Below are 26,413 nucleotides of genomic sequence, written 5' to 3' on the forward strand. Positions count from 1 at the left end.
TAACTTGGAGAATCAATCTAAGACCTTTGTCATTGTCCGGACCGAGCACTAGGTCGACTTAAAATAAGAGAAGAATAAAGGAAGGGTGGCATCTCGGAAGAGACACTACTACAGATACAGGCTATAACAACGGTTAAAAACCGTTGTTATATAAAAAAGCGGACGTTGTTAAAGCGTCTGTTGTAGTATGTTTTAACAACGGTTGGTTTTTCTAAGAAACCCGTTGTGAAAACTATTAACAACGGTTTAAAGAAGAAAAAACCGTTGTGGAAAGGGTGACTAAATTTTGGTGGGAAAGTTATAACAACGGTTACAGTATAAAAAACCGTTGTTATAACTAAAGACAACGGTTTTTTTTTAAATAACCGTTGTTTATTTTTTTTTAAAAAAATTAAATATTACCATGCATTATTACGGCCGCATGCATTACTACTGCCAATCCCTGCATATGAATGGACAATATATGGAATGAGAAGGGTTATAAGATTTGAAGCAGAGATATGATGGCACAACTTCCTAAACATATATTAATTAAAAAACAACTCAAACGACACATTACTAAGTATAAATACATGCATTATCTCAACCACCATTCCATTATCTCACTATCTCCAAACCCTAACTGCTAAAACAAACTCCAAACCCTAAATCTTTCAAACAAAATCCAAACTTCCTTCAACAATGAATGATACCATCCGTAATACATGCATTATGACCGAGTTCAACAAGAGTTTCATCTGCCGGTTGCTGGACATCGAGGGCAGGTACATGAGCTACCTTGAGGACGCTCGGACCGCACTCAAGAACGCCAAAAAAAAATGGCTTGACAGAGCAGCAGTTGTTGCAGATATATGACGATATAGCAACTGCTGAACGAAACCTCCAAATAGCTAAGGAGGAGAGGATGGATATCATAGAAGAGAATAAGACTCTCTATGCATATCTAAGAATTCCATTTTTATCAATGTAATTCGTTTTTTAATTTATGTATTTATATATTATATATATATATATTAATTAATTAATTAAGTTTATCATGCATTCCTCTCTATCATCTTGCTTCTTCTTTGTTTTATTTTATTTAATTTGTTTTACAAGCTAATAAACGCAGAAAAACAACAGTGACAAAACTAATTAAGCGAATAATACTTAGAGAAAGAACATAATGATTGATAAAAAAATATGCAAATGAAATAATTAGAGAAAGAAAATAATGACTGAGATGACAAAACCTAAATTAAATCATGCATATTTACCAGATAATTAGAGAAAGTAAGAGACGATGACCAACAGTGACGGCGAGATGATAAAGCGACGATGAGAAAGAGAGAAAGAGATATGAGAAAGTGTGTGTTTGTGTTTGTGTATGTTTATGTTTATGTTAGGTTTGTGTCTTGTGGTTGTAGCTGTAGCTGATATGTATTTGTGTGGTTTATAGTATGGAAAGTATTGATAACGGTTGTTAAACAAAAACCCGTTGTCATTACAGAATATATTAACAACGGGTCCATAGTAAACCGTTGTTAAAAAATATTAACAACGGGTTTATAAATAACCGTTGTAATTACTGTTCACTAACTTTGCGCCAATTTTGCGCCAAATTATTAACAACGGTTGTGCATGTTTGACCCGTTGTTAAAACCTATAACAACGGTTATGGAACCATAACCGTTGTAATTAATTTTAGTAAAATTCGCGTCATCCGTTCTACAACGTCTTATGGTGATTTTCGTGAATAAGCGTTGTTAAAGAGGCGTTGTAGTTGCCTGGATTTGTAGTAGTGAGAAGACCCTAGGATGGGAAGATGACTCTAGACTTTGGTAAAAAAAAAAGACGACAAGAAGGAGCCCAAAGTAAAGAGGCATAAATGGAAATTGTGGTGAGGATGGTTGAAAGTTGATTATTGAGGATGGTTGAAAGTTGATTATTGAGGTGGTTGAGAATTGAGGTTGAAAGTTGATGGTTGGGATGGTTGTGTCCTTGAGGACTGCCTACGTATTCACGTGAAGTGAAATCAAACCAGATCGTAGTTCTGAGGTTTGGTTAATTTTGTTGTGGGTGTTGTGGTTGTATCCTTCTTGTGTAAGAAAGGGCTGCCTACGTATCCACCTGGAGAGGTGAAATCAAACCGGATCGTAGTTTAGGTGTGTGCCTAAGCTATGTTTCAGGGCCTTAAAGTGCATGGGTCACAAGGGTATAGTCCTTTGGTGACTCGAAGAATTGATTTGAGATAACTCCCTCTGATCATAGACCAAAGAGATATAAATAATTTCTTAAACATTTCCTTGTCATGTTGGCACATTCGAAGGTGGACCCTAAGGATGAATATGGGTTCGTCCCGTCCTAGGCTGAAAAGTATTTGAAGACTCCGTGTCTGGGTCAAGGTGAAACTGGATTGGATATTTAGAATGTGGGGCTCGGAAATAAGAGGCTTTGATGAGCAAATCTCTGGAGCTTTGATTTTGTGATGTTACGGCTTTATTGGGTTATGGCTTGTAATATGGCTTGGAAATGGAGTCTCTTGGCTTGATGTAGCATGAGCACATGAAGGTAGGTTAAAATGACGTGCGATCAAGTTTCCATATCTTGGCACTAAAGGAATGGGTATACTTGACAAGCTTGAGAGGATTCTCAAAATTCCTAACTATCTCCCTGTAACGGTCTCGAGAAGGACTTAGGGTGTGTGATGTGTGAAAGGCTAAACGTGGGGGTGCTAGTTGACCATCGGCTTTTTCTACTTCAGGTTCGGTTGTTGACTTGACATTTGATATTTGAATTCTCTTTCGACGCTTGATTTCTGCAGCCTTGTTTTTTATTCAGACTCATATCTTGGTCTGGAATATATCTCGATTTTTCCTCAGATTCTTTACTCGGGTTTTTTGAAGATAAATTTGACTTTGGATATTGATATTGACTTGCTTGATTGAGCCTTTTCTTCTGACTCTTTTGTCTTAGATTATAGGTATAACTGCGGCCGTGGATATTGACCTCAGTTTCTCATGATTGAGCATTTGTCTTTGATCATGGCTCGTATCGACTGGATTTGCTTGCTACCATGGATTTGGGTCAGACTAGCACCTTTTGATGTGAAATGGGTTGGTTTTTAGTAAACAAGGGTTGTTTATTGTGGGGAATGGGCTTGCCTTTTGTCATGGATCGTCAACAAGGGAGATGGTCTGGATTCGTCCTAGAATCTCTTGAGATAGGCTCGTTCTAAACTAGGGTATAATGAGGGTTTCTATTGCCAGACTTGGAATAGGTAAGAAAACAACACGGAGTTTCAGGTCCTCTACAACTTAGGATGGAACATCATTTAAGTGTACTCACATCGACTGTCATGCATTGTTTGTTCGTTTTAAAATGTCTTAAATCAATTCTTGTTATCACAGGAAAAGGATAAAGGAAGAGATAAGATAGAATATGTGGATTGAATAGTTGTACTTTTATTGAAATGAATAATAAATGTATAGACTTGAGAAGACATGTGACTCGTGGGACAGCCCCCAGGTTGTCACTAGGAACGAAAATAGACACGAAGAAAGACACTTAAAATGGGAAAGAAAGCCTAAGACTCGAACTCGGACTTTGACTCGATCTCAAATCTAGACTCGTAATCATCGGCCCACGCTTGAACATTTACTCTTCCAGCAACTGGCTTCGGCATATGGCTTAGAGCATTCACCTATTTGAGCACCTCGTCCTCATCATTGGGAACACTAGAAGGATAACTGTCAAGAAGAGTTTCCTGATAATTGGCATATCCATGAGGATTGCCTTACTTGCCGCGTGGGTTAAAAGTTGAGAGGGACAACTTCCCGCTTTCGATCATATCTTGGATCACATGTTTGAACTTATGGCACACCTCAGTATCATGTCCTCTGCCCCGTGATATTGGCAATAGGCATCCTCATCCCAGAACCTAGACTTCTTTTCTGGATCTGGTGTAGGTCCTATAGGTTGAAAAAGACCTAGAGAGGATAATTTGTTCAAGGCTAGGGCATAAGGTATGCCTAGATTTGTGAATGACCTGCGAGGGTTGTTAGGTTTCTTTGACGATGGCTTCATGAGGTTGCCTTTGTTGATTTTGATTCTTGGATGAGAAGAACTAGAGATAAGTTGCTCATTTTTTGCTTTAGGAATGTCATGTTGAGGGTTTGTCTTGACACTTTTCATCTTAAGCTTCTTAGCCATTTCAGCAAACTGATTCTCTATGTTGGAAAGCCGAGAGTTTAGGTTATCAAGGGCTCCCTCTAACATGGAAAATTTATTATTGAAGGTAGTGGAAAGCATGAGCATTCCACTTTGGATATCATCGTCTTCGAGGACATTGATTTCTTCGTCGTCACGAGGATTGAGGAGATGAGAATAATCTAGGGATGGTTCTACATCATGTTTAGTGCTGCTAGAGCAAGGAGGGTTGATCTTCTTGGATCGCTCGACAGAAGGTGGCACTGGAAGCTTGCCCTCTTCGATCATATCTTGGATGGTGTGTTTCAAGATAAAACACTCTTCAATATCATGGCCTCTACCTTGGTGATATAGGCAGTATTTGTTGCCCTTCCAGAGGTTCACTTGCTTCTCTAAAGGTGGATCTGGAGTCGGACCTATTGGATGTAGCTTGGCTTGGGCAGAGAGTCTTTTCAAAGCATCGGCATAAGACATGCCTAAATCGGTAAGCACCCTTTGATGCCTCCCAGGTTTCCTTTCAGCTGTTTTTGGCTTTCTAGGACGATGGTTATTACAAGAGGTAAGCTTTGGACGACCAAGACTGGAGATTTCTCTAGGTGGCGTGTTCTTTTCCACCATCCCATTTTCAAGAGTGAGGACGCGAATGCTCAAATTTTCCACTGTAGCTAGAACCCGTAGGACCATGGTATAAATGTCTTGGAGAGACACAGTTATTGTGGCTTGAACTGCTTCGTGACCTTGCTGACTGACGGAACTTGCTGGATTCCTACTCGACAGAAATGACGCGCATTACAACCCGATTCGACATGGGATCACGCATACCAAGGCAACAAACAAGGAACACAGGAAGGGACAAGTAAACACGAGGGTAAGACGACATATCCAGACTTGACTTGTGAATTCGTGAAACGTCGTAAGTGACTTCTCGTGTTTGAATTCACGGTGCTTGACTTTAATTTTAGACTCGAGTCTTAACTTCGAGAGAGTGACATTGATATGGTTGACTGGATTGACGGGATTGACGACACACGTTGATTCTAGACTCGAGGTTCGGGTATGTGTGTCCTGAACGTGACACTAGGGGAATTCGGTGTGTTGACTCGAGTTTGTGGGTCTTGGTGTCGGAAATATTTAGATCCTAACTGAATTGGGGGTAGGGGGTCCAAAATGACGGTGCGACGCCTTATGACTTGACAAGAATTTGAAAAGACCCAAAATATAAAGGAAGACGGGTTTATAACTCGACAGAGCTCCGACTAGGCCATGGTCGGTTTTGAATTTTAACTCTAACTTAGCCCAATTGAATTTACATATTTACATTTACATGGTTTTAAAATATTTTTTTATCTAAAACGTTTTTTTTTGGACTTTTTTTTACGTTTTTTTTGATTTTTTTTTACGTTTTTTTTTTTGTTTTTGTGTTTCACGTTTTTTGTTTTGGTTTTTTTTTTTTTTTAAATGGGTTTGAGGCCCGAAGTTTGACTCGACATTTGGACAGAGTTTCGACTCATTTTGCGCTAATTTTGGCCATATTTGAAAGTGTTTACATTTTAAAAAATGTTTTTTTGATTTTACAGAAATTTCGTCATGGTTTTGTTTACAAAATGCTTATCACATATGATATAAGCATTCATACAGGCATTATAACGGTATGTTGAGTGCATTTATGAGGTTTTTGGCTCAAAAGGTGGGTTGCCATACCAAGCAATCAAACCCTGGTCTGTGGAGAGGTCCGTGCCAAACAAGAGTAAGGTCGGTTCCTAGTCCATTTCCTCGAGTAGTGAAAGCGCTTGATTCAAACATGAGTATGTACCACGGTATGGTTGACGTCAATCTCTATCTATCGTTAGGCCCAGATAAGAATTTGGACCGTCCAGACGGGACGATTGGTCGAATGGGTTAGGTTGGGCCTAGGAAGGCCGAATAAAACCACCTAAGAAGGTCGAGTAATGAAAACCGACAACTGTCTCATATAAACTATTCTCTAACCTTGTTCAAGTTTCACCCTAGGTAACACGTAAGTGTATCATCCCCAGCGGAGTCGCCAAACTGTGGACACACGGGGCGCTTGGGAAACAAGTAGTGACATGAACACTAAGAACTCGTTACCCTTAGCATTCTATGTCTAGAATGACTCTCGTGGATGCCAATGAACACGAATGCTCATAGAGATCTGGAGAAAGGGGTGAGGGTACGTATTAGGAAGTCCTTTTACTGAACACCTAATCCCGCCCGCCTCGATAGCGGCCTCTACTAGCAATTAGGGAAATTATTCATACTCGATATGTTATCGATGTAATGCATGCAATGCAACAAACAATGTTTTAATCCTAGCATATGAATTAACCTAAGTCGGTGACAAATAATTAGCACATAATTGAACTGAAGTTGGAATTTAGATTAATTACATGTAAAAGCCATAAAATTAAATCATACAAGATAATAAGAAATATTACAAAGAAATAAATTATAATGGATATTTGAATTTGCATCATAAACATGCCCAAAATAGTTTTAGAATTAAAAGAAAAGAATAAATGAAATAAGGAAAATTAGAAAATAGGAAAAATAAGGAAGTTGGAAAAATAAGGAAAAAAAAAAAAAAAAAAGGAAAATTGGAAAAAAGGAAAATTAGAAAATAAGGAAAATTGGAAAATAAGGAAATTCGGAAAAAATAAGGAAATTAAAAGAAAATAGGAAATAAAAATAAAGAAATAAAATAGAGAATATGGAAAATATGAATTATATGGAAAATATGTCGAATTGTAGTGATAATAAGAATAATAGTTAATTAAAATCCTAATTAGAAACCCTACGTCAAAACGAGAAGAGTTCAAAGGCAGAAGCCAACTCGGAATAGACGCAGCATCTGCTGCGTCCTCTGGATGAGGCGCAACACTTCCTGCGTCTGTTCTCTAGTTGGATTCTGACTGTGAAAGTCATACTCGTGGCTTGTTAATGTTCGTTAGTAATTTAAGGCCGATTATTGATATTAGAACTCGAGTTGAAGTGATTAACATATTACATACATGATAATATAGTTATAAAACGAATTAAAAGTGAGAATACAACGGTTTAATATAGTTAGTATTGATACGATGCAAGAATTGATTTATATACAAAACTTGAATTAAAGACGGTTGAAAATAAAAGAAAAGAAAATATGAAAAATAAAGAGAAATATGTAGAAGACGGATTCAAGGGACTTGATACGGATAAATCGAGTCTCTGAAATCCGGGTTTGAATTTGTGACGAAAACCCTCAAATATTAATTATATGGGATTTAAGTCGAAAATTATTGAAAAGGATTCATAAAAACCTAATTTGAATATTATTAGGTGAAATAAGGGAAAGAACGAAGAAAGAAAAATAAAAGACAAAAGGAACAAAAACCCGAGGAAGAAGAAGAAGTGCAGCAACTGAGAGCTGCCCCTGGAAGAGGCGCAGCAGATGCCGCGCCCTTTCCAGAAGGCGCATCAGTTGATGGCATTCTTCCCCACGTCAGATCTGTGTTATTTTCGTTTAAAGGTTTTAAAAGGTGATTTTAAAAGACGGTTTTGAGCATGCTTATGATATAAATTCTTACATTAATTATAATATAGAAAATATAAACAGAATTAAGATGGGATTTTACACCCTCAGACTTACATGTTAGCGTCTCGAGATTTAACTAAAAACGGTTTTTAGTGGTAACTCGACTCGATCTATGCAAATATGAAAGTGCTCTTGAAAAAGGAATTAAAACAAATTGAATTATTGATTATGGTGTAGTGGTCAAATTTGTCGGTCATGCAAACGTGACTGGTACTCAAAAGGATCCGAGCTTATGTGCTCGATTTGATCAAGCACGTAGATGTCAAAATCTTAGAGCACGGTCTTAGAATGCAAAGAGAGAAGAGAAGGGCGGACACTCGCGTGAGAAATATGTGAGGCAAAGGCCTCTATTTATACTAATCACACGGAGGAATTATGGTAAGAATAGGATACGGAAGGAAAGATCCGGAAACAACCGACTTAGTTGAAACACGGAAACTTGGACAAAAAGAAAGCCTTGAGAAAAGGCGCAGTAGGTTATGCGTCCCTTAGAAGAGGCGCAGCACTTCATGCGTCCTTTCTCGGGTAGGTTCCTCTGCGCGTAAAAAACGTGTTTGACAGCTTGTCGTATTTTAGGTATAACTTTCTCTACAAGACTCGGATTAAGGTGATTTTGGTGGCGTTGGAAAGCTAAGAGAAAGATCTAGAACTTTCTGCGTAATAGGCCTTACCCAAAAAAGTAGTTATCACCTCGTAAAATGGGCCTAAAGGTCGGGTTATCATTTTAGCTAAATGAAATGCACATTTTGTATGTAAACTTAAAGTTTAGCCCAAAGAAGTGACATGGGACTCAAAATGAGATATACTCATAATATTTTATGACATCCTAACCTTAGGTAGACAAGCACATTGCTTTTTGACTCGGGATTTGACAGTTTTAGGAAACAAAGACGGTTTTTGACCCGGACTCCAAATGTACTCTAATTACTTTCAAAACGACCGTAATGACACCTAGATGGGGACCATGGGGTAGACAAGAGTGTATGAGTTACATTTTATTAACCGATTTACGAAATGTCATAAAATCGTGACATATGCCAAACATGCGGCCCAATCATCACAGGGTGTTTGGCGGGTGGTGTAGAAACGAGGTATCTACAAGAGCTTTCCCAACACGTTGGCCAAGAATCGCGCCAACGGCATAGTTGCTTGCATCACACATTATCTCAAAAGGTATCTCCTGATTTGGGGGTTGAATGATTGGTGCTGAAATGAGAGCCTCTTTGATCCTATCAAAAGCTTCAACACACTCATGAGTAAATTAGAATAGGGCATCCTTAAGCAAAAGTTGAGTGAGGGGTTTTGCAATTTTGGAAAAATCTTTTATGAATCGTCGGTAAAACCCCGCATGACCGTGGAAAGTCCGCACCCCTTTGACATTCACGGGTGGTGGTAGTTTCTCTATCACTTCAACTTTGGCTTTGTCAATCTCGATGCCCTTTTCTGTAATCAAATGACCCAAAACAATACCTTCGTTGACCATAAAATGACACTTTTCCCAATTTAACACAAGACTCACATCTTCACATTTTTACAAGACAAGAGATAAATTTTTCAAACAACAATCAAAGTCTTTCCCATAAAGACTAAAATCATCCATAAAAACATCCATTATGGTTTCTAAGTAATCGGAAAAGACACTCATCATGCAACGTTGAAAGGTGGCGGGAGCATTGCATAGCCCAAAGGGCATTCTCCTATATGCAAATGTTCCATATGGGCAAGTGAAGGTGGTCTTATGTTGGTCATCCGGGTGTATCGGGATTTGGAAGAATCCCGAGTATCCGTCAAGGTAACAAAAGAATTTGTTAGAGGCAAGCCTCTCAAGCATTTGATCATTGAATGGAAGAGGGAAATGGTCCTTTATTGTTGCGGAATTCAACTTACGATAATCAATATACATTTGCCAACCGGTAAAATTCCTTGTGGGTATTAGCTCATTCTTGTTATTTTTCACCACCGTAGTACCTCCTTTCTTGGGTACCACTTGAACGGGGCTAACCCACAAGGAATTCGGTATAGGGTAGATGATTCCCGCATCAAGTAATTTCATAACCTCCGCTTTTACAATTTCTTGTATGTGGAGTTTAGTCTCCTTTGTCCTTGGATGGTAGGCCTATGGACTTCCTCTAGATGAATCCTATGCATGCAAAAGTCGGGACTTATTCCCTTAAGGTCGTCTAGACTATAATCTATAGCCTTTTCATGTTCTTTTAACACATCAAGCAAAATTTCCAATTGACCATCGTCAAGTTTTTCATTGACAATCACGGGTTTGGTTTTAGACTCATCAAGGTAAGCATACTTCAAATTAGAGGGAAGAGGTTTCAGAGTTGGGGTTTGTACCACACTTTCTACCTTTAATGGTTTATTAGGAACATCTTCCACCTCCATTACACATTCAATCCTCATTACATGCTCTACCTTGGTTGCTTGTTCTTCCATAGTGGATTGTAATGCTTCTTTGAGTGTAATACCCCGTATTTTGATAATAATTTATATGAATAATTTATGTAATTTAAATAATTGATTAATAGAATTTCTAATAATAATTACAAAATAAGATGTTAATTAATTAATAAAGTAAGTAAGCGAGTCGGGAATTGGACTTAAAGCTAATGAAACCGTGGGCCGTGTGAAATAGATATGGGCTGGTTATATTAGGCCTAGTATGAATAGTAGTCGGGTTTTGAAGCGGGATTTAATAATAATATAATAAGTGTAAAAATAATATGGTAATTCCTAATAATATTAGGAATAAGGCAATAGTTTCCTAATTGGCCTCATATGCTCCCTAAACCTAGACTATAAATACATAATAAATCTAAAAAGTAATTTATAAAATAGAGGAAGGAGATTTAAGAGACGGAAAGAGCAATTAACGATAAATGGTAAGACCGTCCTATATTATAATGTATTGATTTTGTAATTGTTATAACTCGTAAACTAGACCACCGTATGACAAACAAAGACCGTCACCATGACCGTGGGTCACCAGGGTTTGACTAGGACCCATCGTTGACCACCGTTGACCGTCAGGGATGGGAGTTTGAAGGGGTTGTTATATGGGTGGTTGTATATGTGGTTTATACGGTTTTGAACCCTAATCTTGGCTCGTCTGACCTAGGCTTGGTAGGATAGGGTCATGGTGATTAGTCGACCACTTAGGGGTGGCCGTGGGTGGTTTTTCTGGTGTTTTGCACGGTGGTTGCCGGAATTACGAGCTAGGTCATATTAGAGTTAAACACGATGGAAATCGTTTTATACTCGCTGCCTCGACCTGCGTATGGTGGGGATGGAAGCTAGTGGTGTAGTCGACCTCACGGGTGACGTTGTGGTGGCCGTAGGTGGTCGTTTGAGGTGATGGTGGCCGGAATTTTGCAAAAATAGGGGAATGTTTGTTAGTTGTGTGCTGTCGGTGATGGGTGGTAGTGGTGGTGTTGCAGATGGGTCGAGAGGAGGTGGGACCACCCCTGGAGCCACTTTTGGTCAGAGGTGATGGCGGTGGTGGCCAGAGGTGGAGTGATGTTGTAAAGTGTTGGGTCGAGTTTTTGTATCGGGTTTGAGGGGGCTGTTTAGGGCGTGAGTTTGTGGGATGGTGGTGGTGCTTTAGTTGGTGGTTGTTGGTTGTCAGGGTGCGTCGAGTTGCAGGCTATTGATATCTGGTTTGGGTGATGTCGATGATGGTTGATGGTGTCAGATATATGCGGGTTTAGGAAGGGTAGTGAACAACAGTTTCGCCGGGATTATATGTCGTTTGTGTTGTGGGATTTTCACACTACTACAAATACAGGCTATAACAACGGTCAAAAACCGTTGTTATATAAAAAGCGGACGTTGTTAAAGCGTCCATTGTAAAAGGTTTTAACAATGGTTGGTTTTCTTAAGGAAATCGTTGTTAAAACTATTAACAACGGTTTTAAGTATAAAAACCCGTTGTGGAAAGTGTGACTCAATTTTGGGGGGGAAAGTTATAACAACGGGTTTTAATATACAAAACCGTTGTTATAACTAAAGACAACGGGTTGTTTGTAAATAACCGTTGTTGTTTGTTCTTAAAAATAAAAAAAAATTAAATTAAATATTACTAGATGCATGCCTAATTACGGCCCGTTATAATTCCGATGCATGCATTATTACTGACATCACTGTGCATATGAACGGACAATATGGAATGAGAAGGGTTAGTAATAAGATTTGAAGCAGCATTGAGAGATATGATGATGATTATGCATGGCACAACTTCCTAACATATATATTAATTAAAAAACAACTCAACCCACACATTGCTTAGTATAAATATATTGCATTATCTCAACTAACATTTCCATTATCTCAATATATACATCTCCAAACCCTAACTGCTAAAACAAACTCCAAATAAATAACCCTACTTAATCTTTCAAAACAAACTCCAAACTCCAACAAAATGAATGATTTCATCCTTAAGACTCTTACTATGATCGAGAACAACAATAGTTTCATCCGCCGGTTGCTCCATATTGAGGAAAGTTTCAAGAGCTACCTTGCGGATGCTCGATCCAGATCAAGGACGCCAAAGAAGATGGCTTGACGGAGCAAAAAGCAGATTGCGGCTATATGACGATATAGCAATCTGCGAACGGAACCTCCAAATAGCAAAGGAGGAGAGGAACGATATGATAGAGGAGAATAAGATCCTCTATGAAAATATAAGAATTGCATTTTCATTAATGTAATTTTTTTTTAATTTATGTATTTATAAATATATATATATATATATATATATATATATATATATATTAATTATGTTTATCTTGCTTCTTCGTTGTTTTACTAACTAATTATGCGAACAATACTTAAACAAATAACATAATGGTCGATAAAAACACATACATGCAAAAGAAATAATTAGAAAAAGAAAATAATGACGATGAAACTAACAAAGGACGGCGAGATTTACCCGATAAATACAGAACGTAAGAGACGATGAAATCAACAATGACGACGAGAAGATAAAGCGACGATGAGAAAGAGAGAAAGAGAGAAAGAGACAATGAGAAAGTGTGTGTTTTGTGTTTGTGTTTGTGTTTGTCTTTGTGTTTGTGTTTGTGTATTAAGGGTTGTGTTTTGTGGCTGCAGCAGACTTGTGTTTGTGTGGTTTATAGTATGGAAGGTATTGACAACGGTTATTAAACATTAACCGTTGTCAAATATGTTTTAACAATGGTTGTAAAAAACACCCGTTGTCAAATATGTTTTAACAACGGGTTACAAAAGTAACCGTTGTGATTAATTTTCACTAACTTTGCGCCAATTTTACGCCAAATTATTAACAACGGTTGTGCATGTGTGACCCGTTGTTAAAACTAATAACAACGGTTTTTATAACCATACCCGTTGTAATTAAGTTTAGTAAAATTCGCGCCATACATTCTACAACGTCTATTGTGATTTTCGTGAATAATCGTTGTTAAAGGGGCGTTGTAGTTGCCTGGATTTGTAGTAGTGTCACGGGTAATTGGGGGAAGTTGTGCGTGGGTTGGTTAATGGGTTGAGTTTAATTTATTTAAGTCGGGTTTTTTATTTGGGTTACTCGGGTTTGTAATAATCGGGTTTTAATATCGTAGACCTTTAATAATAATAATAATAATTAAATAATTAATTTATAATTGATAAGAATTATTTAAACAAAGTAAATAGTTGGTGATTGTAAATATTATAATATTTTGTTAGCTGACGATTGGTGAAAAATTTATAATCGGGTTCGGTTGCTTTATTATTGGATCACTTTGAGCTGCTTAATTGGATATTGCTTGCCAGGTAGGATAGCTACTCAATCACTTTAATATTTACTTGAATGATATTATCTGATTGTATTGGATGAATTATTTGAAATTGTGATGGATTATATATGATTGTTGGTTGGTTAAATTAAGATGATTTGATTTATGACTACCTCAGCTCGTGACTGAGATGATTTGATTATTGACTACCTCAGCTCGTGACTGAGATGATTATATTGATTATTGGATTCCTCAGCTTCGTGTGTGAGATGGTAAGGAATTGTGTTGCTCAATTGTTTGCATTTTCATATTATGAGCACTTGCATTGGATACCTCAGAAATGGTTCTGTAGGACTTGTTTCTAGGATGATGAGACTACCTCAACTTCGGTTGTGATGGTGAGACTACCCCGTCCAGGGATTGGCGGGATGAACGGGAGCATCGGAGGATTGATCATGAGCATGCATTGCATTTGCATTTAATAATGTTCTTGTATCCATTTATTGTTGTTGTTTGCCTATTCCTACTCCACCTCGTGGTTGACAGTGTATTCATGAACACCTGTGATGAACCATAATGGGGAGCAGATTTGACAGGTACTAAAGATTAGCTGACTTGGGAGCTTATGGAAAAGCGTGAGGTTTTGGCTCGTCTACCTAGAATTCTAGATCACTTAGATTAGTTAATCACTTTATTTATTTCCGCTGCGAGTTGTATCATATTTTATATTATGTCTAATTTGGATAAGTTGTAATAATATGTAATCGCTAAATTCTAATTAAAGTAATTTGGTATTGTTGTACTTTGTTATTCACTACCTCGGGAAACCAAGATGGTAACAGTGCTATTTATTTGGGAATGTCTAGCTAAAGGCTCCTGAATAAATGGGGGTTTTACAAAGTGGTATCAGAGCAAAACGATCCTCAGGCCTAACCAATGAACTTAATAATGAATATAAGATGTGTCTAATAAAATGAATCGGGGTAGAAACTGTTAGGAGCCCTTTTTGGCTTAGGATGATAAGGTACCCTCACTCCGAACCCCGGCCCTTCCAATTTTGAACCGGTTACCTTGAGAGATATTACAGTGTAGGGTAATTTAAAATGAATATTGTTTATTTTGTCTTGGAAGTTTTGTTGCTTTGTTTGAATGTTGTTTTCATTGATGATTGCGGTTACGGGGACGTAACTTTGCTTTTACGGAGAAGGGATGTGATATGATTTTTAAGCATTGTTATAACATGTGAATATGATAAAAGTATGTGGGCATGTATGTGGGAGGTGTAATTATGAGTAACATGTGAAGTATTAGGGAAATTGCGTGAAATTGAGAAGAATGTAATTTAATTGATTTCTTGTAATTTTATCCTTGATTGTTTTGGCTGCCATTTACTTGTGAGTTAGCTTTCATATTCCGCTGGTCTCATGCTTAAATAATATACGATTTAGGAGAAATAAATATTTTAGTGGACAGTGGTCAGAATATTTCTGTACAGTGATGTTTTCGTGCCATGTTTTTGTAAAATTTGCCAGTTAAATGTTAATTATTGTTTAGGTATAATTCCAACTCCACTGTTTTAAATATTCGTATATGTTTCTAAATTGATAAGCCAAGTTATAAGAAAATATTTTGGCATTTTATAGTGATTTTTGCAAGTTGACCTAAGTTTCTGACAAGTTGCTGTAAAATTTGTATTTCGACCAAATAATTTGTAAAATGCATTATAAATTGACCTTATAAGTTTTTGACTTGATTCTTTCTCTCATGCATTTTTAACTCTCTGTATTTTCTAAAAAGTATAAGTGCTCAAGAATTAATTATGTTATTATTTATTAATAATTTTTGGAAGTTGTAACTTGTAACATGTTTTCTTAGCCTTGAAAAAAAAATGTAAGTTTTTTGTTCTTATCTTTTGCACATTGGTATTTTGATATTGTAAATTATGTGAAGTAGGATGACATGTCTAGTGATATGTGGAATGTGTTGCCTTAAGCCTATATATAAGTTTATATTAATTGCATCCATGTTTAAGTTAGACCTCGTTAGAAAGAAATTAACGCGCACGTAATAAAAGGTAATTCAGAGATTGTTGTTATTCATTTATTCATCAATTGATGTTGTGTTAAAAATATTAGTCGTCTTATGCTACAATGTATATTACATGTTTTGTGATGTTACAATAAATGGGTTGTTTATTCCTGTTGTTTGGTATTCCGAACTTCGAGGACGAAGTTTGTTTTTACGGGGAAGGAATGTGATACTACAAATGTTTTGAGTTATTATTGTGATACCTTGTGATAAGATTGGTGTAGTTGATAATCGTAAATGGATAATTGTGTTATCATAAGTTGGATGGTACTTAGTTATGTGGATGTTTATAAGTGTTGCGGTAGTAGTTGTGGGCGAACTTCGGGTCGAAGTTCATTTTAAGGGGGGAAGACTATAATAGCCCGGATTTTGATAATAATTTATATGAATAATTTATGTAATTTAAATAACTAATTAATAGCATTTCTAAAAATAATTACAAATAAGACGTTAATTAATTATTAATGTAGGTAAGCGAGTTGGGAATTGGACTTAAAGCCAATTATACCTTGAGCCGTGTGAAATAGATATGGGATGGTTATATTAGGCCTAGTATGAGTAGTAGTCGGGTTTTGAAGCAGGATTTAATAATAATATAATAAGTGTAAAAATAATATGGTAATTCCTAATAATAATCGGAATAAGGCAATAGTTTCCTAATTGGCCTCATATGCTCCCTAAACCTATACGATAAATAGATAATAAATCTGAAAAGTAATTTATAAAATAGAGGAAGGAGATTTAAGAGACGGAAGGAGCAATTAAAGATAAAAGGTAAGACCGTCTTATATTATAATGTATTGATTTTGTAATTGTTATAACTCGTAAACTAGACCACCGTATGACGAACTAAGATCGTCACCATGATCGTGGGTGACCAGGGTTTGACTAGGACCCATAGTTGACCGCCGTTGATAGTCGGGGATGGGAGTTTAAAGGGGTTGTTGTATGGGTGGTTGCATATGCGGTTTATACGATTTTGAACCCTAATCTTGGACTCATATGACCTAGGCTTGGTAGTATAGGGTCGTGTTGATTAGTCGACCACTTAGTGGTGGTCGTAGGTGGTTGTTTCTGGTGTTTTTCACGGTGGTTGCCGGAATTACGAGCTGGGGCAGATTACGGTTAAACACGATGAAAACCGTTTTATACTCGTTCCCTTGACCTGCGTATGGTGGGGATGGAAGCTAGTGGTGTAGTCGACCTCAGGGGTGACGTTGTGGTGGCCGTAGTGTTGGATTATTTATCCTCAACAATAGTGCGATCACATTATTGAAACTCATAATAAGAATACGTAAAGGGATGATTCTTTTTATAAGTCAACTGGTCAACATTAATCGGTAATGATTGGCTGATTAGAGTTTGACATTACTGTCGTTTATACGGTGGTGATCAGTTGATCTCTAAAGGTCACACTTGAGTGACGATCTCCTTAATAGATAAAATTAATTAATTGTATAATGATACAGATTAATTTATTCTTTAAAATAGAACAATTCACGAATGTGAGTAAGAATATGAATCTTATTGTAATTCGATTAAATGAGATTCGTTTTAGTAATTAAAATGTTATATTACTAACATATTGTTTACGAAACAATTAAAATAAGAATGAACGGTTAATTATAATTACAATATGATGTAGATTATATTAACATGGACCATTTTATTTACTTGTAATTGTGAATTACTAGTCAATTGTTGTATATAATTAAATTAATATATGTAATGATATTTAATTGTTAGATATGCATTAATATGATTAATAACATGTTTTATGTCACATGTCACACATTATATGACAAAATGACAAATTGACAAAAATAAAATGGACTCAATATTACATATGAAAACCGGTTTTATGAGGGAAATTGAAGAAATGGTTAAATCATTTTATTAGTGGTAAACAAAATGACTACCACCTAAATCTAGACTACACCCTAGTTGATATTGAGAAGAACAATTGAAAAAGCAATAAGGCATGTTGTAACACCCCGTATTTTATAATAATATTTTATTAAAGAAGTATTTTATTAAATTAATTATTTCAATGTCTAATAATGTATTTTGGAAATATTTATATTTATCGTCTTCGTTCTCTATTTTATTATTTCTCGTTTTAATCTATTTTTGACTGGGTTAAAATGTCCGTGGACGATTTTTCTATTTTAATTTAATAAATACTTTTCTATTATAAGGCGTCTTTGCGTTTTAATATGGTCCAATCCGATTTATAATTAGATAATCCATTATATGAACTAATGGACCCAAAGCCCACTTGTTAACCCTCTTATAATCTTATATAAATAAATTTAGATTAGCAAGCAAATAGGTCAATTCATTGTTTGGTGCGTGAGTTTTGTGCGGCACGTCTCTTCTCCTGTTTCTCTCTTTTTGTTCTATTTTGTCCCTTTTACTCCATTGTTGTGCATCTTTTCTTCTCTCCAATTTAAAGATAAAATATACTTCCACAATCCTTGCTCTTATCCTTACAACATATTCTTCTCCAAATAATTTTATGGTGATTATTTGTATGGACCTTTACACCTATGTTTGAGTCTCTTGTTTTAATGGGTAACAAAGAAGAATAGCCTTTCATGGCGTTTTCAAGGGTTTCGATTTGTGCCTTTCTTAAGTATCGGTATTGGGGACGTTGACACGTGATGAAGACAAGGCTTTGTTGGTCGTTTTCTTTATGAAGGTTTTCATTAATTGCTAAAAAGATAACTAGGTGTTTGTCTTTTAATTGTGTTTATGCAAATTGATGTAATTAATATGATTTAATGATTCTCTTGTATGATTGGTACGTGTTCGATTGTTTATTATCATGTTAATTATGTTTTCGCATGTTTGTATATGTTTTAATGCATTAATTGTATATCAAATGTTGTTTATATGTTTATTATGGGTGTCATGAGCGCAATTAGGGTTTACGAATAAACCCTAGTGGCGGCCAAGAGTGCTCTCCAAAGTTATAGCTAAAGCTAGTATAACCTTAATGATTATTCGAGTGTTATAGCTGAAGTTAGTACAACTTTGGGTTGTTACTCTAGTTATGGCTGAAACAAGTATAACCTTGGAAATATGAATCCAGGTTATAGTTGAATCTACTATAACTTTGGATACGAGTTAAGGTTATAGATGAAACTAACGTAACCTTGAGATTTATGGCTCAAGGTTATAGTTGAAACTAGTATAACATTGAGTTGCGTGCCAAAGTTATGGTTGAGATAAGTATAACTTCAAGTTATATATACTGAAGTTATAGTAGAGGTTACTATAACCTCGCATCCAGAGTTCATTTTATGGTTAAGGTTACTATAACATTGATTGTTAATACTTGTTTCACATGTTATGTGGTGTTCAGTTATATTGTATCACAATATGTGTGTATGAGTGTTTTGTTACTCTGGTTAATGTGATAAGTAGGGTAGTCAATTATACTATCCTATGAGTTGAGTCGTGATGTTGTTCACGCATTTTTACTTTTGTTCTTCCTTATTTCCGATCATTAATTCAAATTAATTCTTTCCTCTCTTTTCTTCTTTAATTTTATTTAATGTTTATTGGTTTCTAGCTAAATTCCCCTAGTATGTTAGGATTAGGAATGGTAGCGATGCTTTAATATTAACAGATTAGTCTTCGATAGAATTGTATTAGGCAATTTAATTGTTATCGTGTCGAATGAATGCATGCAGGAGACCAATAAATTTAGTTAACCCGACCTAGATCGAAAGATTGGAAGGGAAGGCTTGCTTAATTACAATAGGGTATTGCAGTGAGGGCGAAAGTTAAGGTTTACGCTTAGGGCGGTTTAAGGACCGAAAGGTATAGCTCTTCTTATCAATAGTCTAATCGCCTTAAATATTCTCGATAGTATAAGATCTGATAGCTGCCACGGTGGACCGACTCCTAGCATACTACCCTTCTTTCTTGCTGTTAATTTCTCTTATTTTTCCCTCGCTTTAGCCTCTAGTTAGTTAAATCAATTTAAAACCCCCACACTGTGACACCCGATGCACCGAATTAGACAGATAGATAGCAACTTAGCCTCCCGTGGAGATCGACCCTACTTGCCGCCGACTTCGTTGGTAGTAACTTAGGTTTTTATTTTTGGTGTAGAAACGACCGCATCAAATTTTGGCGCCGTTCTTGGGAGGCGACTTTTTATCTTTTTATTTTGTTTGTCCTTTCACCTCAAGGGAAGACTAAGTACCTTGAGGCCGTTCTTATCTTTCTCTTTAGTCTTTGTTTTGATAGGGGGATTTGGTGTATGGTCTATAGTTGGGAAAGGAAGAAATCTTGGGGATGAGGCATTGCGTTAAACGCAACAAGATTCCCCGAGTGTTATTCGGTTTGCACATTTGGGTTGAATGATCGAGAGTAAGAGGTGTGGCCGAGAGTGGGTCTTGTCCGATCGAAAATGACATATAGGCAATGGTTATACGCTATACATAGTACCTTGGAGGCAATAGCGTTATTCGCTCCACATCGATGGAGGTAGTGCGTTACACGCTCCATCAGCTAGAGTGCTTACGTTATACACTCTACGGGATGGATTCCACTCGAGGAGGTTGATGAAGAAACAGTGAGTGGTAATTGCTCCTAGCACGGAAGAGGTAATAAACCCTTTTACCTATGATTCCGCCATTAGACCAAGGCGAGGTAGTAGACGATAATTTTATACGCTCTAATAGTATTTTGCGTTCGCAATTTCTTTTAAAGTTATATTCAAGTGGACTATGCTTTGATGATAGCTTTGTACCTTCTGTTGGTGTGGATCGTGTGTCACCATGTTTGCTATGCTTTAGTGCTAGCTTTGTGCCTTTCATTGATGTGGGTCATTTGTCGCTGCTAGTCTTGTAAGTGTTCATGGTCTTGTGGTTGCATATGGTCTAGGTTTGCATGATTGCATCCTTCTAAGGTTGATAAAGACATGGTAAGCTATATTGGGTTTTCACCTCCCATTTCATGGTCGGTTTGGGGATGATCTCACATGTTTACTTGTTTTACATTCCAATTTTTAATGATTGTTAATTATATTCAATTGTTTTAAACATGACTGGGAGAGCATCTAGCTACTCCCGACTGATTGTCAACCCCCTTTCTCAAGTTGTTAAAATTATTGCTGACCGGTTGATGCTTGCTTGGGAAATGTGCGAAGCGAGCTTAATAATAAAATAGGAGTTTGCTTTTAAGTTTTAAGAACCCTTTGAATAATGTATTAGTTTGTTTTAGATTTAGTAGCGAACCGGATTGGTCAGGTCTTTCCGCCACCTTGACCCCTTTTATTAGTATCGTACTCTGATATTTACTTTATATAAGTTTTTCCTTTGTTTTGTAATCCGGGTTGTTAGAGTTGGTATCAGAGCGAACACGCTCCCAACTCTCTCGTAGTTAATGACTAAAATAAATTGACTTCCTAAATGAGTGAGAGTAAATGGGGTAGAAACAATTAAGGACTTGTTTGTTTATGCCTTAATGTTTCATATCTTTATTAATTGTATTACATTTATTGTTCATGTACTTACTTTTTTTGCCTTAATGTTTCGCAACATTGTTAATTTTATTACATATGTTATTCATGCACTTACTTTTTATGCCTTATTGTTTCTTATCGTTATTAATTTTATTACATGTGTTGTTGTGGACATGGGCCACATCATGGTCTATGGATTTGGGGGCCACATATCGGTCCGTAGTTGCGGGCCACCTGCACGCCAGGCCTAATATGTGGACATGCAGCGGTCTTTTGAAAGCTACGCTCGGCGGCGTAAAAATGCTTTCGTAATCATCCGGGGACCTTTGGACGCGTTCCTTTTCGGATTGCTTTTAGATCGGTCTTTTCTTCTTTAATTATTATTTAATGGTTTCATCTTGGTAAAGGTCTCGAAACGATGCGAGAGATGTTCGGAGTCGCCACCAAGCATTTGTGGATGCTTGGATCAAGTTCGAATCCATTTTTTATACCTAGGTCAATCAAGGCAGATAGAAAAAGCGGTTCTTGACATAGGTACTAAAGATAAGGACTCGTCCCCTTTTAGCATTCTATGCCTAAAATGACTCTCATGCGCCCATATAGGCAATGGGATAAGGCCATCCACTATCCAAAGGTACACGCTCCATCGAGTAAGGGGTGAGGGTACGTATTAGGAAGCCCTTTAATCGGATACCCAATCCCGTCACCGTGCTAGCTTTAGTGCTAGCTTTGTGCCTCATTGATGTGGGTCATTTTGTCATTTGCTAGTCTTGATCGATCGTGGTTGTTTAAGTGCAAGAGTTGATAAAACGGTGTAAATGCATGAATGCACATCCAAAAGTTTTAACCTAACATGTGAGCTTTCTAAGTCGGTTTGTTAATCCAAGTATCAGGCATAAGACGTCAAGTTGGATTTAGATTGATTTGCATATGAGAACGGAAATTAAACATCCATTTACCAAATTCGGGTTATGATGCTTAACACGATCCATTTATTGAAAAAGGGTGTCAAATGACAAAGTGTAAAAATGTAATCTTGTCAAACTGATCCGTCATGTATTCGGATTAACCGTAATCAAGATCGTCCTAGACAAGTGCTAAAAACGAGGCGTAAAAATGCTTTCGACCGGATCGCTTTAGATCGGTCGGTTTCATCTTGGTAAAGGTCTCAAACGATGCGAGAGATGCAGCCCGTTTGCTTGGGCGCGAGCCTATTGGCGATAGAAGGGCTGCGCCCTGATAAGGCCATCCCTATCCAAAGGTTTTGAAATGTAGAAAGTGCAAGAGTTGATAAACGGTGTAAATGCATGAATGCCTCTTGGGTCGGTTTGCACGTGCCATGAGCCGAAATTAAACATCCCCAAAGCGGGTGTCTCCTGGTTTTTGAAAAGGTTGTTTAAAACCGTATTTGTGATTAAATAATTTGCAAGTATTGTTTGCATGACTCGGAATAATTACTATTGTGTTAGTAACATTAGTTGTCGGATTTGCATATTTGAAAAGTATAGTTTACAAGTAAAAATGTAAAATATTTGATTTGAACTAATCATGTTAAGTTCATTTCTTTGTAATTAGTCAAGTTAATCATCGTACTCGGATTAAACCGACATGGTATAAAGAACCAAGGATGATTATGAACTATGACTAATATATTTACAAATGTAAATAAATGAGAAAAATGGTAAATAAAGAAAAGGGTGTTAAAATACCCATTAAAATGTAATTAACCAATAATATCTAGTCACGGAAACCGTCATGGTATAAAGAACCAAGGATGATTTTTGTAATGGTCAAAATATGTTTATCATAAAAATGAATTAAAATGGTAAATAAAAGAAAATGATTTCCTTTAAAATGTAGAAAACCAATTAATATCACTGAGTCATGGATTAAACCGTCATGGTATTAAGAACCAAGGGTGATTATGATTTATGGTTAAAAACGTTTGTCCTAAAAACGATTTGAAACATTTAAAATTGTAAAAAGCGATTGCAAATAAGAAAGAAATAAAGAGGAAAGATGAGAACAAACATGGATGATTCTGACCTGGACACCCACAAGAGGCGCGAGCCTCCCTGCATAGCACGGAGCTCCTGTCTCAGGCCAAAACTCGGTTTTGGCTCGTCTAACCTAAATTTGAATCGTGTTATGCATTGTTTATGCTTATAAAGTCATCAAAACAGTAAAGAAATGAATTATAGTGAAATATTTACACCCTCAAACTTACGTATATTGATGTTTGCGAAGTAGATGACTTTAGAGACGGTTTTCTCGTTGTGACTAATCGCGATCAAGGAAGTTTAAAAAAGGTGCCTTAAAAAAGGATTTAGTTTTGAAAATATGTTAATTAAAACAAGTTGATTGATGAATTGAGTTGGTCAAATGGGTCGGTCGAATGCACGGCGACAGTACCAAACAATATGTGTAAGGCTTGTGTTTACGATCGGTAGGTCGTAAACACGTGTCGATTTTGTGACTTAGAAAGTCGAGTCTAGAAGTTTAAGGGAGAGGTGAAGGGGCGGACGCTCGCGTGAAGTTTATGGTGTATGATGGTGGGTATTTATAGAGAAATGTGGGATGGAAGGTCGGTTGTGTTTTCTTAGAGGCTAAACAAACACCTGCTTTAGGCGCGAGCCACCCCGTGACTCAATGGGGTGTACTGTCCCTTTCGCAAATTTGTATTTTGCATTTGTTCTAACCAATGTTTTGTTGGTTGTGATTTGTGGTCTTTGAGGTTTTCTTAGCCGTGTAAGCTTCCTCCTAGGTGATATTTGGGGTAGGTATTTTGTGTCTTTGACTCGGGTTGGACCCGTGTGAGTCGGGATTTGAATTTAGAGTCGGTTTTTGGCTCGGTGTCGGTTTTGACTCTAAATAGGGTATTTTAATGGAAATGACACGATGAAGACATTCATGGCATTATTTTTGACATCCGAGATTTGGGTTTACTCGGATTGACTCAGGTTGACTCGAGTTGCGGGTTTGAGTCGGTTTTGGGTCCGAAGACGGTTTTAACTCTAAATAGTGTTATTTTAATGCAAATGAAGTTAGAAAACTTTTGAAATCATTTTTCATATCGGAGTAGTGCATTAAACCGTCTCATGTATAGCCAATCCACGCACACATATCAAAAACACGTTATAGTCCGATCATCATCGGGTGGTTTTTGGAAGGTGTGGATACTGGGTATCTTCAGAGCCCCCACTTTGACTGAGGCTTGGACAGGGCAAAAATCAAAGTATGATCTCCAGGTCAATCGAAGATTACAACCTGAAGACCATTGCAACGTCGAGGTGACTAAAAAAGGTTTGAGCCAAGGACCTGCCGTCGGGAAGGGCGATGCCAAGGCGACTCGAGGGTACGAGCCAAGGACTTGTCGTCGGGAACAGTTTAGAGTCTGTAGACTTCCGGTTCGGGTCGTTTAAAGTCCATTAGACTACGTATAAAGGCTCGCCAGCCATAATAAGGAGTCATACCTGAGGCATCTTCGGGATATGTCCTTGAATCTTTTGCGCGCAAAGGCTCGCCAGCCGGTGTTGAAGGTGGTGCGTTTTGAGGCTCGCCAGCCATAGGAAGGAGTCATACCTGAGGCATCTTCGGGATATGTCCTTGAATTGTTGCGGGCAAAGGCTCGTCAGCCACTGTTGAAGGTGGTGCGTTTTGAGGCTCGCCAGCCATAGAAAGGAGTCATACCTGAGGCATCTTCGGGATATGCCCTTGAGTTGCTTCTCGTGTGCGTGCAAAGGTTCGCCAGCTGTGATAAGGAGTTGTACCTGAGTAATCTTCGGGATACGTCCTTGAGTTGTACCTTGTTTGCAGATAAAGTATCGCCAGCTTGTTTAAAGGGGTCGTACCCGAGGCATCTTCGGAATATGTCCTTGAGTTGTATCTTGTTTGCGGACAAAGGCTCACCAGTTGTGATAAGGATTTGTACCCAAGGCATCTTTGGGATATGTCCTTGAGTTCTATCTTGTTTGCGGACAAAGGCTCGCCAGCCATATGCATTGTAAGACTCGCCAGCCATCTATGGTTGAATGATCGACTGTGGAAAATAACATGTGTGACATCCATTTAAAAATCGGCACTCGTTGGGGAGTTAGAAACTTCTCAGGACTCGCTGGGGATATGAGTTGCTGCTCGCTGGGAGGTAGCGTAAGCCATGTAATCGGCGGGGTTAAAGCTCTTGCGCTTGATGGGCCGTCGTTTGTTGGGAAGAACCCAGTACTCAGTTGGAGGGAGTTTTTCTTCTCCAGATTACCTGCATGGTTAGTGACCACAGAAATCCGCAGTCGCATAGACAAGCATGTAGCACTCAAACACATAAGCACGTAAGCAGTTAGCATATAAGTAACTAGCATGTAATATCTCACACGAGGAGAGATAAGAGCTTTGAAAGGTTGTCAGATTTGATATTGAGTCTTGCTGGTGGCAGACCCGAAACTTGATGGATTGAAGACACGTGACCGTTGCGACATTGACGCACACGGACGCATACTGACAGACTAACAAACAAACGGTCGTGAACGTGATACAGACTCGGTATCAACACGACACGGGGCTGACTCTGAAAGACTTTGCTTATGTGTGTGAAACTCCTTAGCCAAGAAAGGGTGACAACGCGCATCAGATCCCTCGATTGGAAGGTCCGCTCAGCTGGGGAATATGAATTGATTTTCTTTTCCAGACATCTTTGCCTCCGTTTGCTTGTTTGCGATCCCTACTCGAGGTATGGTGATTCAAAGAGCGGAACCAAGACCTTATCATCGTCCGAACCGAGCACTAGGCTAAAGGTGGTTTATTTTGGACTGTAGTTGAGACTCAAAAGATGTTTGAGGATAAAGGACGGGTGGCGTCTTGAAAGAGAAGCCCCCAGAGTGAGAGAATGGGCGGCGTCTTAAGGAAGAAGCCCCCAGTAAAGAGGTATAAGACTAATTTTTTGCAGCCAGGTGGACTGCTTTCGAGGATTGATGTTGATGGTTGAGATTGAAATGGGATATGCGATTGTGAAAGGGGTATGCGGTTGTGTCCTTGTTGAGGGACTGCCTACGTATTCGCGTGTTTGCGAAATCAAACCAGATCGTAGTTCTGAGCTGTGTGTGCAAATGGGTTGCAAATTGAAGGTGTGAGAATTGAATGTGTGTATGGGTGTGGTTGTGCCCTTGTAATAGGACTGCCTACGTATTCGTGTGTGCGAAATCAAACCAGATCGTAGTTTTGAGTGTGTGTGCCTAAGCACGTTGTTAGGACCTTAATGTGATTTTGAGGTGTATGGTTGTGTCCCTGAAGGACTGCCTACGTATT

This window comes from Silene latifolia, unplaced genomic scaffold (assembly GCF_048544455.1).
Source record: "Silene latifolia isolate original U9 population unplaced genomic scaffold, ASM4854445v1 scaffold_305, whole genome shotgun sequence".
NCBI lineage: Eukaryota > Viridiplantae > Streptophyta > Magnoliopsida > Caryophyllales > Caryophyllaceae > Silene > Silene latifolia.